The 16,432-nt window shown below is 36.3% G+C and overlaps 1 long non-coding RNA gene across 1 annotated transcript; it reads right to left on the bottom strand.

Annotated features, from left to right (window-relative positions):
• Positions 1-7,635: 7,635 nt before the first annotated feature.
• Positions 7,636-10,032, bottom strand: LOC145626837 (uncharacterized). Its single transcript, XR_014111096.1, has 4 exons — positions 9,997-10,032; positions 9,552-9,728; positions 8,524-8,636; positions 7,636-7,997 (listed from the first exon to the last, which is right to left on the bottom strand). It is a non-coding gene; the product is annotated as an uncharacterized LOC145626837 (long non-coding RNA).
• Between the last annotated feature and the right edge of the window lie 6,400 nt (positions 10,033-16,432).

Genomic DNA, 16,432 nt, shown 5'->3' with positions numbered 1-16,432 from the left:
GAATAATGAGGAAGTTATGGCCAAATTACTGAACTGGGCCCGGTTTGAGCCTTATATGCGGCCCAATAATCTAGGGGAGGGCCTAATATAGATTTATCATTCCTAATGCAATTAGGAATGGGTTTAGTCTTCTAGATTCTTCCAGAAGGTTCTTTTCATTCCTAATTCAACTAGCATTGATAAATTGACTTTTGTTGACTTTTCAGAGTTTTAATTAGAATCAAAGAACATTTTTGAGGAAAAATACGATTTTATCCTCCTGTACGGCAATTTTTATCTGATTTTAAGAAAACGCGTGGACTTCTAAGTCAGCGCCAAACGCCAGCTGTAGCGCCTAATGCTACGATTGGCGCCTGGCGCTAGACTTGGCGCCTAGCGCCAATCTTAGCGTCTGACGCTAAGGTCAGCGTCTGGCGCCAACTCGGTTTTTCGCGTCAGAACTCTGTTTTGATATTTTATCTTTTTGGCTGATTTTCGTTATAAATAACGTCGTAAAAACTCCGTTTTCATTCACCAACAATCATCAAATATCATCAATTCTTATTCTTTCTAATTCTCACCAACTCTCATCAAGTTTTTTTATTATTACTCTCTCTCTCTTTTCTAAACTAGCTTCTCTCAAATACAAAATTCCGCATTCATTAGATCTAGATACACCTAGCCATATTCGAAGTTGCCTTCGCCCTAGACGTGAAAGGTTTTAATTTCTGAGGGTTTGGTCCCAAATATCTCTTTCAATTATTTAATTTAATTGTTGTTTTGTTTTATTATTTTCCTTGAAGTTACTAACGTGTGTATTTTGTTATTAGAAAGAGGTAAGAGGCATCAAAGTAAGTACTTTAATGGTTTTATTGATGTTATGATGTAGAAATCATGTTTAGGTTGTTATTATAATTCCTAGTATCATGTCTAGGGTAATTTTAATATCAAATATGATTGTTATGATGCCTTTTATGTTCTTCCTAATATTTATTCATGTTAGTATCATGTTAGGGTTAAATATATGATTTTTATTGCTTAGTGACATGCTAGGTTTTGTTATTAATCTTATTAGTATCATGCTAGGATCTTGCTGTTATTATTATGCTTTAACATGATTATGTTAATTATGATTATAATTGTTATAATTTATGATCATGATTATTTTATTTATTATTATTATGGTTATAATTATTATTTTGATGATTATTATTTTGTTGCTTGATATTTATTGTTATTGCTTGATCACGCCTTTTATGCATGTTTAAAGGGAATTGGTACTTGTAATCACGCTTAATAAGATAATTACTAATCTTGTTAGGGTTAATTCGATTATAATTCAAGTGATCGCCAATAATAGTTTTATTTGTGCATTAATATTCAACCAACATAGATTAAACAGGTTTAGGGGTAAACCTATTGATTACATGTTATTTAGAAAGCGCACATGAATACGATCTGAATAAAGTAGAGGCATATTATTAGGGCAGGTTCAATTTCTTTTAGGTTGGATTTGTACCTTCATCCCCGAACCCTATTTGGTTCAAGACCTTATGGAGTTGACGATCTCTTGAATCGTTAAGGGGTGTAACCTTCACCTCGTGAACGGTTTACAAGTTCCTAAAAAACTTGTTGGCGACTCTTTTGCTTGCTCTATCTTCTTTCCCTTTGGACGCCACCGTACTTTAGTGTATGATCACAGTGGGGTTCAAGCTAGGGGATTAACGCTTGAAATATTCCCTACACATTGGTTTTAAGGTTCGATATTTAATTTGTAAGTACAAAACCACTAATATTGTTTGTGGTTCTAACAAATATAGAAACTCTAATGATATTAGAGATTCTATCCATAGAACCTCTAATGGTAATAGTGATTCTTTATATATATAATTTGACAGAAGTGAAAGCTAAAGTGAATGAGGTAGCTTTAACTTAGAATCGTTAATGATATAAATAATACCTCTAATGGTATTAGTGGTTCTATGCATAGAACCTCTAACAATATTTCTATATATAAAGCCGCCAACATTGTTAACGGTTTTATACAAGCAAATTCCAAACCTTAAAACTGATCTTACGTGTACGGTCTTGTGGAGAATAGTTTTTAAACCGACTTATATAAAGAGTTAATTTGCATTTTGGCATTATTCAGGGTGAAATTTCAACCTCAAGTACCTTTACGAGCTGTTTGGTATGTGGGATTATGGGTTGGGAATGAGAATAATAATCCTTAGTCATCATAAAACAATGTTTGGTTGCTAGGAATTGTAATATAAAGTGGGAATAGGTTTGGGAATAATTAGTTTGTATTCCCTACATTTTATTACCTGGGGGGGGGGGGGGAGGGGGCAGGTAATAAATTAGGGGGAATTCCTTAAACTATTGAAGACATCCAAATGTGTCTCCAAAAACAAACTCAGTGATGAATACCTTTCATGTCATTGATTATCGAACGAAACGAAAGTGTGAAAAGTCTAGTGATGAGGATGATTTTATTAAAATATCTCTTCTTTCTGTTTTTGAAAATATTTATTTTCTTACCCTATTTTTGAAAAACGTGCATTCAAGTTTAGTTTGGTCCATGATATGGGTCCAATAATGGTGTAGTTGGATGGGGCTTGAAAAGACCTTTCAACGATATATTATAAGCCCAATTCCGATGAATAATGAGGAAGTTATGGCCAAAATACTAAACTGGGCTCGAACAAGATCTTACCTACTGCCCAATGATCATGTAGAGGGTCCAAAGGTCTAATCCTATTCCTAAAATAACTAGGATCAATTAGAAGCTTCTATAAGTTTCTAAAGATCTTAATTTTTCTTTTTGAAAAGATAAGATTAAAGAATTTGAGTTAAATAAAAACTTTCCTTTTTTTTAATCTTAATTTTATTTGAATTTAAAGATGTTCAAAGATAGTTAGATATTATTTTCGTGCCTCATAATGTTTATCCAGATTTTATATGGTTGGATAGATATTGAAATTATCTTTCCAATGATATATTATAATATTAATTCCGAGCTATAACGAAAAAGACATGAATGGAATATTAAACTCTATCCAAAACTAACACTGTCCTACTATTTCGGCCATATCTTTTTATCTACAAAAGATTTTGATCTGATTCTAATTGTACTGGAAATTAGACTTCAAGATCTTTCCAACGATATATTATATGACTTATTTGGACTTCTGGATCAAAAGATATGATAAAAACAAAATCCGCAAAAACTGCTGTCCATCGAGTTTTATTTCGATTCGAATTCGTATTCTTTTCTTATTCTTCGGCCCTCTTTTTTCTCTACTAGTCGCCCTCTCGCGCGCTACGCGCGCGATAGTTCTGCGTTTTTTCTTGCTTTGGTTGTATTATCATATATTTTAATCGTTTGATTTTCTGAAACGAATACTTGCTTCATCGTAATAGGTAAGTTATTGAACTATATTGTATAGTTTTTATTTTATAAAGGAAATAAAAATAATGAGGGGTATTATGGGAAAGGAAAAATTATTACCCAAAATTCTGTTTTACTTAGGATTACAAGCTAATAGGTGCATGGAATTTGTGTGTGTGAATATAAGCTAATTGTTTCTAATAAGGTTCATGTCAACTTCTCTTACTAAGAGAACCTAGCCGCCTAATTGTTACCGTTATAATTCGCATGTTTAACGTGTGAATTTTTATCATAATTATTGATTTAAATATTTATTATTCTTATAATGAGTTTAAGATAAATACATTATAGCAAGTGTATATATTCTTTGTATTGTCATGTGTAAAGTAATTTGTCATGATATTTCAAAAAAAAAAAAAAAAAAAAAAAAAGTAATTTGTCACGATTTCAATTTTTTTTTAAAGATATGTAATGTCATGAGGGTACGTAAATGGAAATAATTGTATTTATTTCTTAATAAAGTAGGCATAATCAGATAGTAGAAATACATATTCGGGAAGTAGTATAGAACTATATTGCGAAGACAAGTTAACCTTGAAAATAGAAGCACCGTACTATATATACGATAGCATAGTGTCCCTCTATTTAGTTGTGTTACCTAGTTTATCTATATGAAAAAAGCCAAGACATCGATGTTGATTATCTGATATAAATTTGTCAAAAGTAATTGACCTATCTTCCTAAAGAGATTATTGTGTACTATACAAGCCATTAGCAATTAACATGCTCTTTGTTAGCCCCCAATCCGTGGTTTATACACACGGGTGTACAATGCTCATCGTACACCCGGATAAATAAAAAAAAAAGCGGAAAGAACGTCCTGTGTTTCATAAAGAACATACATGTATTTGACAAAGAACATGTTTGTATTTGACAAAAACATGCATTACCAAAGAACATAAAGATATAATAAAAAGAACGAGATAAAAACTTAACAAAATTTTCTGAAAAAGTACACATTATTAACGGAAAAAATTTAGAGGTGATAAAAAATCGAGTAGGGTCGGGCCATATCATAATTTCTCGTGCCCAAACCCATAGAAAAGTAGCAGGTTTTTGGGCTTTTTTCGAACCCGGTTCGAGTTTTAACTAAAAATGCATTTTTAGGTTTGTCCAAACCCACCCTATTTCGGGTCGGGAAGCGAGTCATGCCAATGTTAATCAACTCTTAAAAAATCCTTACCAAAAATATCATTTCCCCAAAAAATAGTTTTCTATCTCTCCGAAAAAAATTCAACTTCCCATAATAATTTAGTTTTTTTACTCTAATATTATTTTCAATTAAAAATAATTTAAGATTTCAATATCAAATTTCAAAATAACATATGTTAAAAGAACATAATTTATATTGTAAAGTACATATAGTTAATACCTAAATAACACACTAATCAAACTCAAAGAATATACGATAATAAAAGTAATTTAAATATGACATATGATAATAAAAATAGAATTTGGACGTCATTACGACCTTAAAGAACATACACGCCAAATTCAAAGAACATACACGCCAAATTCAAAGAACATACTTTGTATTATTAAACCCAAAAAAACATATATGTTTATCAACATATGTTAAATAACATAAGTTATAATGTTAAGAACATATAATTTTACTCAAAGAACATATTAAAGGTATGTTATTTGTCAAACATAGGTATGTTCTTTATCAAACACTATATGTTCTTTCCGCCTTTTTTTGTTTACCCGGGTGCACCATGAACATGGTGCACCCGGGTGTATTATCTAATCTTCAGTTAGCCCCTGCTTCGAGATCATTCTACTGAAATTGGATGTAATTTCTCTTTGAAAGAAAAATCAGAAGATAGGTTTGTGTCTGAGTAAAGGAAGAGACAAACTAAAGCACAATCTTATATCTTAAAAGTTAGGTACTGCATTTTCCATCCTAGGATGCCTGTTTCAACCAGAGCTCTAGCAACTTATCAAGTGCTTCTTGTAGTGCAAAAACACGACATCTCCACTTCTTAATTCTCTTTGCTTCCGCTGTTATATGTAGAAAACCAAACAAAAGATCAACAAAAAAAATTAAAGAAAACACTATAATATGCTGAAAGTTTCAGTGTTAAATTTAACAATGAAAAGTTGCTGAAGTGTAGGACTGAAATTGAATAAAGTTTGTAGCAGTAGGATCATTTACAGATGCACAAAGTTATGTAGAAATCTAGAGACATTACCATATTATGATGCAATGTCAAGCGTGTGCCCCCCCAAGTTATCAAAACTTGTTGGAAAATTTTTTTAGGCAATAAGAAATACTGGCCATCAAATAAATGCTACATACTTGACAATAACTGTTTCAGAAAAGAAAAAAAATGTAAACTATAATAGCAACAACACAATAATCACTGAATTCAATTTTGTAAGTTAACCAATTTATATTTTAATATATACCTAAATCCTCACACTCCCAAGCAAATTAGCAAATATAGTTGGTTAACTTGAATGATCAAATAAATATGGCTTATTTCGGATAAAGATGGTAAGATTGACCAAAAATAACACTATACAAAGTGTGAATTTAAGAACCTGTGTTAGGATAGTAAAACACCAGCGACTCTCAAATCTTTATTTGGAATTAAAACCTTTACAAATCACTAAAGATCTTCCTTAATTTTCTTTTCCTTTTACTTATTTAGGTGTGTGTGTAATAAGAGGGGGGGGGGGGCGGACTTTCAACAATAGTGACCCCTTCTGATTGCTTGATTTCCCTCTCTTTAATTATATGGAAACTTTAGATTAATAGAAATGAAGAAATTTTCTACCAATCTTAAAAACCGCAAGATAAGTTCATCCTTGAAGCTAAAGCTTGGGAATTCCACACTTCAAGGGATGACAACATACCCCTCCCAAACACCAACCTTAGCTCATCTCTATCTTGGTCACCACCAAGGCAGGACCGGTGGAAACTGATATGTGATGTCTCCTGAGGGATTATGTGTGACTCAAATGGTAACTGGATATTTTGTTACCAACAAAAGCCTTGGTCTCCATCGGTTATTTAGGGAGAGCTAAAGGCAATTCATATTAGGCTTTCTATTATTGAATCAAATGGCTAGTCCACCATCCAAATTTGCTTTGACTCGCAACAAGCAATTAACAGGGTTCTGCAAGAGGATCAAATTAAAGATGTTAAATTGCTTATTGTCAAACAATGTAGGGAACCGCTGAAGGCTTCGCCTAATATTCAAATTAGCTATGAGCTCAGAGGATGCAATAAAGCAACAAATCTTATCTAATGTAATTATAGCTAAGAAGTGTAGACTAAGTGACTCCACAAATTATTGTTTTGATTCAGAGAACAATAATTCGAATTTCTTATCTAATGTAATGATGGAGGATAGACCTCTCTAACTTAGTTGTACTCTAAAATCTTTCTACTTCTAAATTATTCTCGGCTTGCATCAGAAAGAGAGAAAAAAATAGTGAGTGTTTTCATCCAAAACTTTATTAAATTAATAGAGCCTCTCTCTCTCTCCCTCTCTCCCTCCCTCTCCCCCTCCCTCTCCCTCTCTCTGTCTCTCTCCCTCTCTCTGTCTCTCTCCCTCTCCCTCTCCCTCTCCCTCCCTCTTTCTCTTTCTCTCTCTCTCCCACCCTCTCCCTCTCCCTCTCCCCCTCCCCCTCCCCTTCTCCCTCTCCCTCTCCCTCTCCCTCTCCCTCTCCCTCTCTCTCTCTCTCTCTCTCTCTCTCTCTCTCTCGCTCTGTCACAGATCTGCCAAATCATTACCTCTCTCTCTCTCTCTCTCACTTGCTCTGTCACAGATCTGCCAAATCATTACCTCTCTCTCTCTCTCTCTCACTTGCTTTGTCACAGATCTGCCAAATCATTACCTCTCTCTCTCTCACTTGCTTTGTCACAGATCTGCCAAATCATTACCTCTCTCTCTCTCACTTGCTTTGTCACAGATATGCCAAATCATTACCTCTCTCTCTCTCTCTCTCCCTGTCTCTCTCTCTCTCTCTCTCTCTCACACACACTTGCTCTGTCACATATCTGCCAAATCTCTCTCTATCTTTCTCTCTCTCTCACACACACACACACTTGCTCTATCACAGATCTGCCAAATCATTACCTATACAACATTATTACTTTTTTTTTTACTTAAATTACTGTTATTTAGATAATCTCGTTAAAGAAAAGGATTACCCAAAGAATTCCTCCATTCCAATGTGAAGTGGGGTTGGATGGAGCAAAATCTACGTAGCTAAAAGTCACAGCTGAAACATCAACCCCAATTCCTCCATAAAAATCATCAAAAGTTCTGATAAAATCACCAAACACGTCATAACGTTTACTAAAACAAAACTTCTTGAATAAAAAGCTCACATTCCCAAGAGATCCTTAAACTTGTATAATTATTGAAAACCAAACTCCTTGAATCAAAAGCTAACCAACTATAATTATATCAATCACATTTGGTTCTGTACTTTCCTGATAATTATATTGACATATAGCTCTAGAGACACAAATCTGACCTTCATATATATTCCAATTTCATTCTACACCAAATTCAGCTTGTTTGTTAAATGCATATCCCTTTCTCCAAATCTGTTAATTTTCAACCGTTGAGCAACAATGACTAAAATTTTCAAAGGATGAATAATAAAAAGCAATCAGCAAACAACCAATCTACCTATTTTCTAGAAAATCAAGATTTTCAGGTTACTTGAGCGCTTAACATCCCGAAAATACAGAACAACTTAAAATAAGTCCCCCCCCCCCCAAAAAAAAAACAAAAGGACAAACAAAGCAAGGTGCAATTAGCCCCATATAGAGATAGAGACAAAGAAAGAGCGAAAGAATCATATAACCATATAAGACCTACACTCTACACCATTCAGAACAATGGAGAAAGTCCAAAAAAATATGATATGCACTTCTTATGTTTTTACAAAGCGCTAATTTAAACTAATTGCACCCCAGTAGTAGTATATTTTTTTTAAAAAACCTTCAAATAATCAAATGGAACAGGAAATAAAATGAATGAAACATAATAGACGCTAGTATCTGTTATTTCAAAGCAAATGTAAAACTGCAAACAATTAAGCAAGAGTTAGAAGTAGAGAACCCTGACCTGTAAGAATAACCACTTCTTGGTAATTGAGACTCTCTAATCACTTCATTTCTGCCAAGTCATACTTGGTAACCATTTTCTCCCAAAAATCAGATTCTTCAATGGATTTTAGACTGAAATCAGCAATTTTGAAAAGTTAGGGATTGAGATGAAAACATAAAGGAGAGAGAAAGGGACATGGGGCAAAGAAGAAAAGGACAAAGTAGCAAGAAATAATATTTATATCCCTGCAGTGCACAATGAATATGTTTGCCATTATGATTTACATGATTTTGATATTTACATAGATTTCACAGGCTATCATCTCCCAATCTTAGCTTTTGAGTTTCGACTACTCAAAATTGAATTTCTTTTACATAGATTATTCATTTTAAAGTAGTTATACAATTAAGAATTACTCGGGGGGGGGGGGGGGGAGTGTAAAGCTTAAATTACTTCTTCAGCGGGAACAGGTATCTCATTTTCTAATGATCGAGAAGTAATAGCAGTAGTAAAACCCCTAACCACAAGGGATGGTGAGCCTCCAGCGTCAACTTGCAATATATATATAAAAGGAGTTAAAAAAAACCTACAAATATGAGAGGGAGCGCATGGAGGGGACCCATAGCAATTAGACACATGCACACACTACAATTAGTCTGAAACTTTCATTTATTGTCAATTTCCAACAGGTGAGGAGTGAGGATCAACTATTCCTCTGGCTTTAGATGGACAAAATTCAAAGTCTTGCGAAAATGTCTCCGCCAATATACTGGACAGCAGTCAGTGGTCATCACTTATCATATTACAGCTCAGCCAGTACATCATCCTTATCCTGTCTAAAGATTGGGCTTTCTTTGAATATAATAATGCCAGTGTAAGTGATGTATTATCATGACTAAATGCAATTTTCTACAGATCCAACTTTGAGCTCACACAAACTGCTAGATTATAGGAAATTTTACCATGCTTTTCATTAAAAAGCTTAATTGATCAATAAAACCTCTAAAAAACAAAGGAAAACATAATAATCTTTGCAACGACCGTACCTCATCCTTTATCAGACTCTCAGCCTAGTTTAAACTTTGAAGTGTCCCCTCAAGTTCAACCGGCCTAGTTGCAGATCGTGGATCAGCTTCTGCATATCTTGTTATTTGAATCCTGGCCCCTGAATACAACTGTAGATACTTTATCATATCTCCATGTTGTCCTATGAGAACTCCAACCTGAAACATTGCAGGATCATCAATGAAATTCATCAGCAAGTTAACTACTCTTTTTTTTTCTTTTTTTTTTTCTTTTTTTTTTTGTTTTGTGAACAAATAACTACTCTCAATTAATCCTATCAAAGTTGAATACTCTTTTAGGTAAAATTAAGAAATAATGAATTAATGACCAACCTCATTCCAGTAATACTAAAACATGATCACTCATTCCAGTCAAATAATACGGAGTAAGTAATATATGCTACAAAGAAAAGCTACTCAAAGTCACCTTATAATTCGGAATCTCAATCCTCCGAGTCATGCTTTTATTACCAGAATCAGGATATTGCTGCTTAGTCGCAACATCACCTTGTTCTGCACCTTCATAGGCAGTCGTTTCCACACCTTCCAATGGAGCATTATAAGATGAAGGTATCTCAGCATCCTTCTCTTCCGAATCACCATATTTGGAATCAATTTTCTCCTCATCCTCAGTAACCACACAGGTTCAGTTTCAGTAACCTCCTGACTTCTTGAGGAACCACCTCTTTATTGCCTTCCTCACCACCTGATCATCAACAGACGCTTCAATACTCTAAACAGCTACCTCGGTTTTGGAATCCACTAAAGCATTCTTATTCTCCTCCTCCAGCTTGTGTCCGTTCTCACTTGCTGTATGTCCCAAACAACAAATCATATCAATTCCAAAACAAATGAGCAATATACATACTATTAATTCTAATAACATCATCAAAATAACTCAAACTCAGCACAAAATAACATTGATTAAATAAATTAACTTCCTATAAAAACAACAATCAAAAAGAAAAATCCAGCAATTTATTGTTCACCAGATTTGATCCGTCATCCATAGACCCCTCATTTGCCAGATGTTGTTTCGTCATCCATAGAACCAATTCATAATCCATGACACACAATCAACCCAACTTATTGTTCTCATATGTGGAATATTTTGTAAGCCTTGCATACCATTCCAACACATTTTACTATTTTAGACTTTCTAAGCAATAATGGATCAAAAGGTCTCAAATTTAGGCTTCAAAATGCATTTTTAGCTAGTAAAGTTGACAAATTTATACTGGGTAAGCATAAATCGATGGCTTCCATACTTATTTAAATCCAATTTTGCCAAATGCCATTAACAAAAACTAAACCTACGACATTAAAAATTCATCAAATCAACAATTCAAAAGCTCAAAACTTAATTCTATAAATGCCCAAACCTATGATCGTAATATTACAAAAAGCTAGCAAAATAAGCAACATTGTACTTTCACACTATCTATATGCTTCTCTTAGAATAATGTATGTGATTTATACACAAAGAAAATCAGTTATATGAGATTGATAATATTTATCTCAATATAAACTTTTAAAATAATTGTAGATAATAAAACATGCTTCATCTTAATAATAAAAGTTGTCTATAAATCATCAAAACAGAGGGATAATGTAATTGAAATATGCATACCTCATAATTAAACTGGTTTTTCTTCTTCCAACCACAAAATGCAAGATGAACCCCACTATGATCCCACTAGCTTGAACCCCACTATGATCATACACTAAAGTACGGTGGCATCAAAAAGGGAAGAAGATAGAGCAAAAGAGTCGCCAACAAGTTTTTTAAGGAACTTGTAAACCGTTCATAGGATGAAGGTTACACCCCTTAACGATCCAAGAGATCGTCGACTCCATAAGGTCTAGAACCAAATAAGGGTTCGGGGATGATGGTACAAATCCAACGTAAAAGAGATTGAACCTGCCCTAATAATAGGCCTCTACTTTATTCTGATCGTATTCATGTGCGCTTTCTGACTAACATGCAATCAATAGGATTAACCCTATACCTGTTTATCTATGTTGGTTGAATATTAATGCACAAATAAACTATTATTGGCGATCACTTGAAATTATAATCATAATTAACCCTAACAAGATTATTAATTATCTTATTAAGCGTGATTACAAGTACCAAATTCTCTTTAAACATGCATAAAGGCGTGATCAAGCAATAAATAATAAATAATATATCAAGCAACATAAATAATATCATAATAATAATCATAAACAAAATAATAATAATAATATTCATAATCATCATAAATTATAACAATTATAATCATCATCATATTCATGTTAACATTAGAGCATAATAATAGCAAGATCGTAGGCATGATACTAACAAGATTAATAACAAACCCTAGCATGTCACTAAGCAATAAAAATCAAATCTTTAACCCTAACATGATACTAGCAATCATAAATATTAGGAACACCGTATGAAGCATCATAACAATCATATTCAATATTAAAATTACCCTAGACATGATACTAGGAATATCATAATAACAATGTAAACATGATCTCTACATCATAACATCAATTAAATCAATAAAGTACTTACTTTGATGCCTCGTATCTCTTTCTAATAACAAAATACACACGTTAGTAACTTCAAGGAAAATAATAAACAAACAATTAAATTAAATAATTGAAAGAGAGATTTGGGACTAAACCCTCAGAAATTAAACCTTTCACGTCTAGAGCGAAGGCAACTTCGAATATGGCTAGGTGTTTCTGGATCTTGTGAATGCGGAATTTTGTATGAAAAAAGCAAAGTAAGAAAGAATTGAAAGAAAGAATGCTAATTAAAACTGATTGTAGATGAGAACTCGTGAATGATGAGAATTGGTTGTTGGTGAATAATCTTGAGAATTGGTGAATGAATTGATTAGAAAGAATCGGTGAATGAAAACGGAGTTTTTAATACGATATTTATAGAGAAAATCAGCCAAAAAGATAAATTAAACAAAACAGAGTCTGACGCTCAGAAAACAGGGCTGGCGCAAACCCTGGCTAGCTGGCGCCAGGCACCAACACTAGCGCCAGGCGCCAATGGCTAGCGCCTGGCGCCAGGCCTGGGGTCAGACGCCAAGCTTAAATTTAACGCGTTTTCGAAAATCCGATAAGTTTACCGTACTAGAGGCTAAAATAATATAATTTCTTCGAAAATGCTATTTGATTTTGATTAAAACTCTAAAAAGTCAACAAAAGTCAATTTATCAATGCTAATTGAATTAGGAATGAAAAGAACCTTCTAGAAGAATCTAGAAGACTAAAACCATTCCTAATTGCATTAGGAATGATAAATCATATTAGGCCCTCCCCTAGATCATTGGGCCGTACATAAAGCTCAAATCGGGCCCAGTTTAGTAAATTGGCCATAACTTCCTCAATATTCATCGGAATTGGGCTTATAATATATCATTGGAAAGGTCTTTGCAAGCCCCATCCAACTACACTACTATTTGACCCATATCATGGACCAACCAAACTGGGTTGGCAGTTTTCTTAAAATAAGTTTTCAAAAACAGAGAGAAGAGAAAAGAAATAAAAACTTTCCGCAACACTAGACCTTTCCACACTTTCGTTTCATTCTATTATGATTCGACGCGAAAGGTACTCATCACTGGGTTTGGTTTTGGGGAGACACAAATGGGTGTCTACAGAAGCCCCCACTTTGACTGAGTTTGGTGAAATGCGAGTTTCGAAAACAAAAGTCAAAGTAGCGATAGGGACGGAGAATGATTCAGAACGTTCTGCGATCCTAAACCACTCTTGTAACGCCGATACCTGCAAAACTAGCATTAGTTAAACAGATAAAAGAGTTAAGAAACGCGTATCTTGCATCGTCGAGCACACGTCTCTGAAAGTAACTGATTTGCCGTCGCTTTACTGTTGTTTTGATGACCTCCTGCAAGCTAGAGAATGCCATCCCGCTTGAAAACCACTACGCCTGTAACTGCTTCCAATTTGGAAGATTGCTTCGCCTGAAACGATCCTCCTCCGCAATGATAGTACTCCACGTCCAAGGGAATACCATCGAAGATTATTTCTCTTGAAACAATCCCCATCCGCACTGATAATATTCCACATCCTAGGGAATACCATCGAAGATTATTTCTCTTGAAACAATCCTCATCCGCATTGATAATATTCCACATCCTAGGGAATACTATAAAAGATAACTTCGCCCGAATCCAGTTGTTTGTGACAACTCTCCGCAAGCTAGGGAACGCTGTCAAAGATATCTTCTCTTGAAGTTATCTTCATTTGATGCGATAATTTTCCAAAGGAAACTACTGAAGATCCACGCCTGTCGATCTTTTAAAGTTCGCCTGAAATTTGCTCCCGCTATGCCCGTATGTCGGCGCTCTTTTCCTTTTGAACCTATATGTCGGTGCTCTTTTGCTTTTGAGCCTATATGTCGGTGCTTTTTGCTAATGAGCCAATGCTTACGCGCTTTAAGCTAAGTGAGACGATCTCTTATCAGGTCGATCACTTTATGTAATCAAGCCGATTACTAAATCATGTCAAATGCTTAGAGGGGCTAACTGGCGTACCAAGGAACCCAAAAATACGTTGCAGAAGGCTAGCACAACCTCACCAGGTGGCTGGGTGCTTTGGCGTCGCTGAAAAACCATCAGCGCCACCTATTTAGCGTTAGCGCCAGGCGCTGATATTGGCGCCAAGCGCCAAGCCAAATTTGCGACGCCAATGCGAAGAGCCTGGCGCCAGCACGGGGATTTCCTTAAATACCCCCTTCCTCTTCATTTCGCTGCTTTGTTCGTCGCGAAACTGCTCGAAGAAAGTTCAAAACTTCAATTGCTCATTGCTTGCTCGTTTCTCAACCGAATTCGCTCAAACTTGTTGCAAATCAAGCTCTTTTAATCTATTTTCCTAATCTATGTAAGTTTTCTTCAAACTCACATCAGTTTTTATGAATTCTTGGCATGTTTATTCACGAATTTCATGAAAATTCGAAACTTATAATGCTCAATTCGCTTTGTTTGTCAAATTTTATGCCATGAAATTGCTTGATTATGTTTGTCTATTGCCTTGGGAGCAATTTGAAACTTGTTTGACTCAATTTGGTGAAGAAATGAGCAATTTGCCATTGTTGGACCTCTTAAGGTCGTGAAGAACAATGTGGCTTGTTCTTGATATTTTTGCTAGCAATTCTTGCTCAATTTGTCACAATAATCACTATAGTGTTGCAAGAAATTGTTTAATTGCTTGAAAAATGCTGTCATGTTCAATTTGAATTTGTGCTCTGTTTTAGTACTACGTACTCTGTTTTTTGCGAACATAGTATCATGCGGCTAGACGAACCTTAGATACTATAGAACCTTAATTCATGATAATTCTGCACAATGTAGCATGGCTAGACAACTAGGCTCGGGTTCACGGTCCCGAAACACTAGATGGGAGCATGAGCCCGTAGAGGATGACATTACACCTTCCACTTCGCTTGGTCGACTTCCGGAGTGGGATGAGCGGACCTTGTTTTTCGCCCCTGTCCACCACATTTCTGAGAGGGTGAGACAGGGCATCGCGCTCGGGAGGACACGGCATCACGGCTCTGGCTGTGATGGCTTAGGCGATTTGTACAGGATGTACATCGCCAGGGATCTTGAGACGGGACTCCTATGGGAGTCTTGCGGGCTTGCTACTTTGTTCGAGACCTCTGAGGCTATGGTCGCCTCCAGCGGGGGTCATCATGTAGTGCGCGCTTTGGTGGAGTTCTTCTGGGACACCACCAACACCTTCCATTTCCCCTCGGGCGAGATGATGGTCACCCCTACGGACTTCAGTCTCATCACAGGACTGGAGTTTACTTCTGTGCCACTGCCGTTTGACAGTGGAATCGACGTCTTCTCTTCGGAGGTCGAGGAGCTGTTGGGACCGATCGCTATTCGGGCCCGAGCTGAGGTCGAGACGACTCAGTTTAGTGCTAGGGGAATTCGCCGCTCGACGCTGGCAGCGGCTCTTGATGACGATGCAACCACCCGAGAGCAGCGGGTGCGCATCTTTGTGCTGATGTTGTCAGGGACATTCTCCCCTGACAAAGGTAGTAGAGCGTTGCTTTACTATCTTCCCGCTGTCCGTGATCTCCAGCGGATCGAGACTTATGACTGGGCCAGCTTGGCCTATGCTGACTTCGTTCGTGCGCTGAGGGACTCGTGTCGTCACCGGTCCTTTGGGACGAACGTTGCTTTGTCTGCGTTTTGGAAGGTCGTAGAGGTAAACATTTATTCCCTATAAAGTTTAGCTCTGCATATTAGTTAGCTTTTACTCACACTTTTAGCTCTTTGTAGATCTGGTTCTACGAGTACTTTCCTTCCGTTGCGCCGGCGAGACCATCGCCGCGAGGATTTCCAGTGAGCGCCTCTTGGGGCGGCCACCATGTGGACATGTCCACTACACATGTCCGGAGCCGGATCATCTCGGTACGACTTTTTTTGTTCATCTTGCTTTTCTGCGGTGCTTTAGATATATCCTTGCCTGATTGATGCTTTTTATAGGGACCTGAGGTGGTATGCCGGCCGTGGGGCGGTTGGACAGTCCCTGGATTAGCCGCACAGTACTCTGTTGAGCCTCGCTATTTTCTGGGGACTTATGGAGCGGTCGCGTACTTAGGAGAGAGGGTTGCTAGACAGCACTCTTTTGATGTCTTCGTTGTTCCTGCTGCTCCACCACGTCATATGTTCGACGAGGCGCGGTTGTCGAGCATGTCTGAGGGAGCTGGTACCCCTTGGTGGTCCCATGTGATCCTCGGGCGGTTTTATGCTGAGGAGCTACTACCTTTATTAGCTCCAGCCCCTGTTCCGGCTGAGGATGTGAGGGTAAGATTTTCTTAG

This window comes from Chenopodium album, chromosome 4 (assembly GCF_948465745.1).
Source record: "Chenopodium album chromosome 4, dcCheAlbu1.1, whole genome shotgun sequence".
In the NCBI taxonomy this organism is placed as follows: Eukaryota; Viridiplantae; Streptophyta; class Magnoliopsida; order Caryophyllales; family Amaranthaceae; genus Chenopodium; species Chenopodium album.
This window is presented reverse-complemented; position numbering and strand designations above follow the sequence as displayed.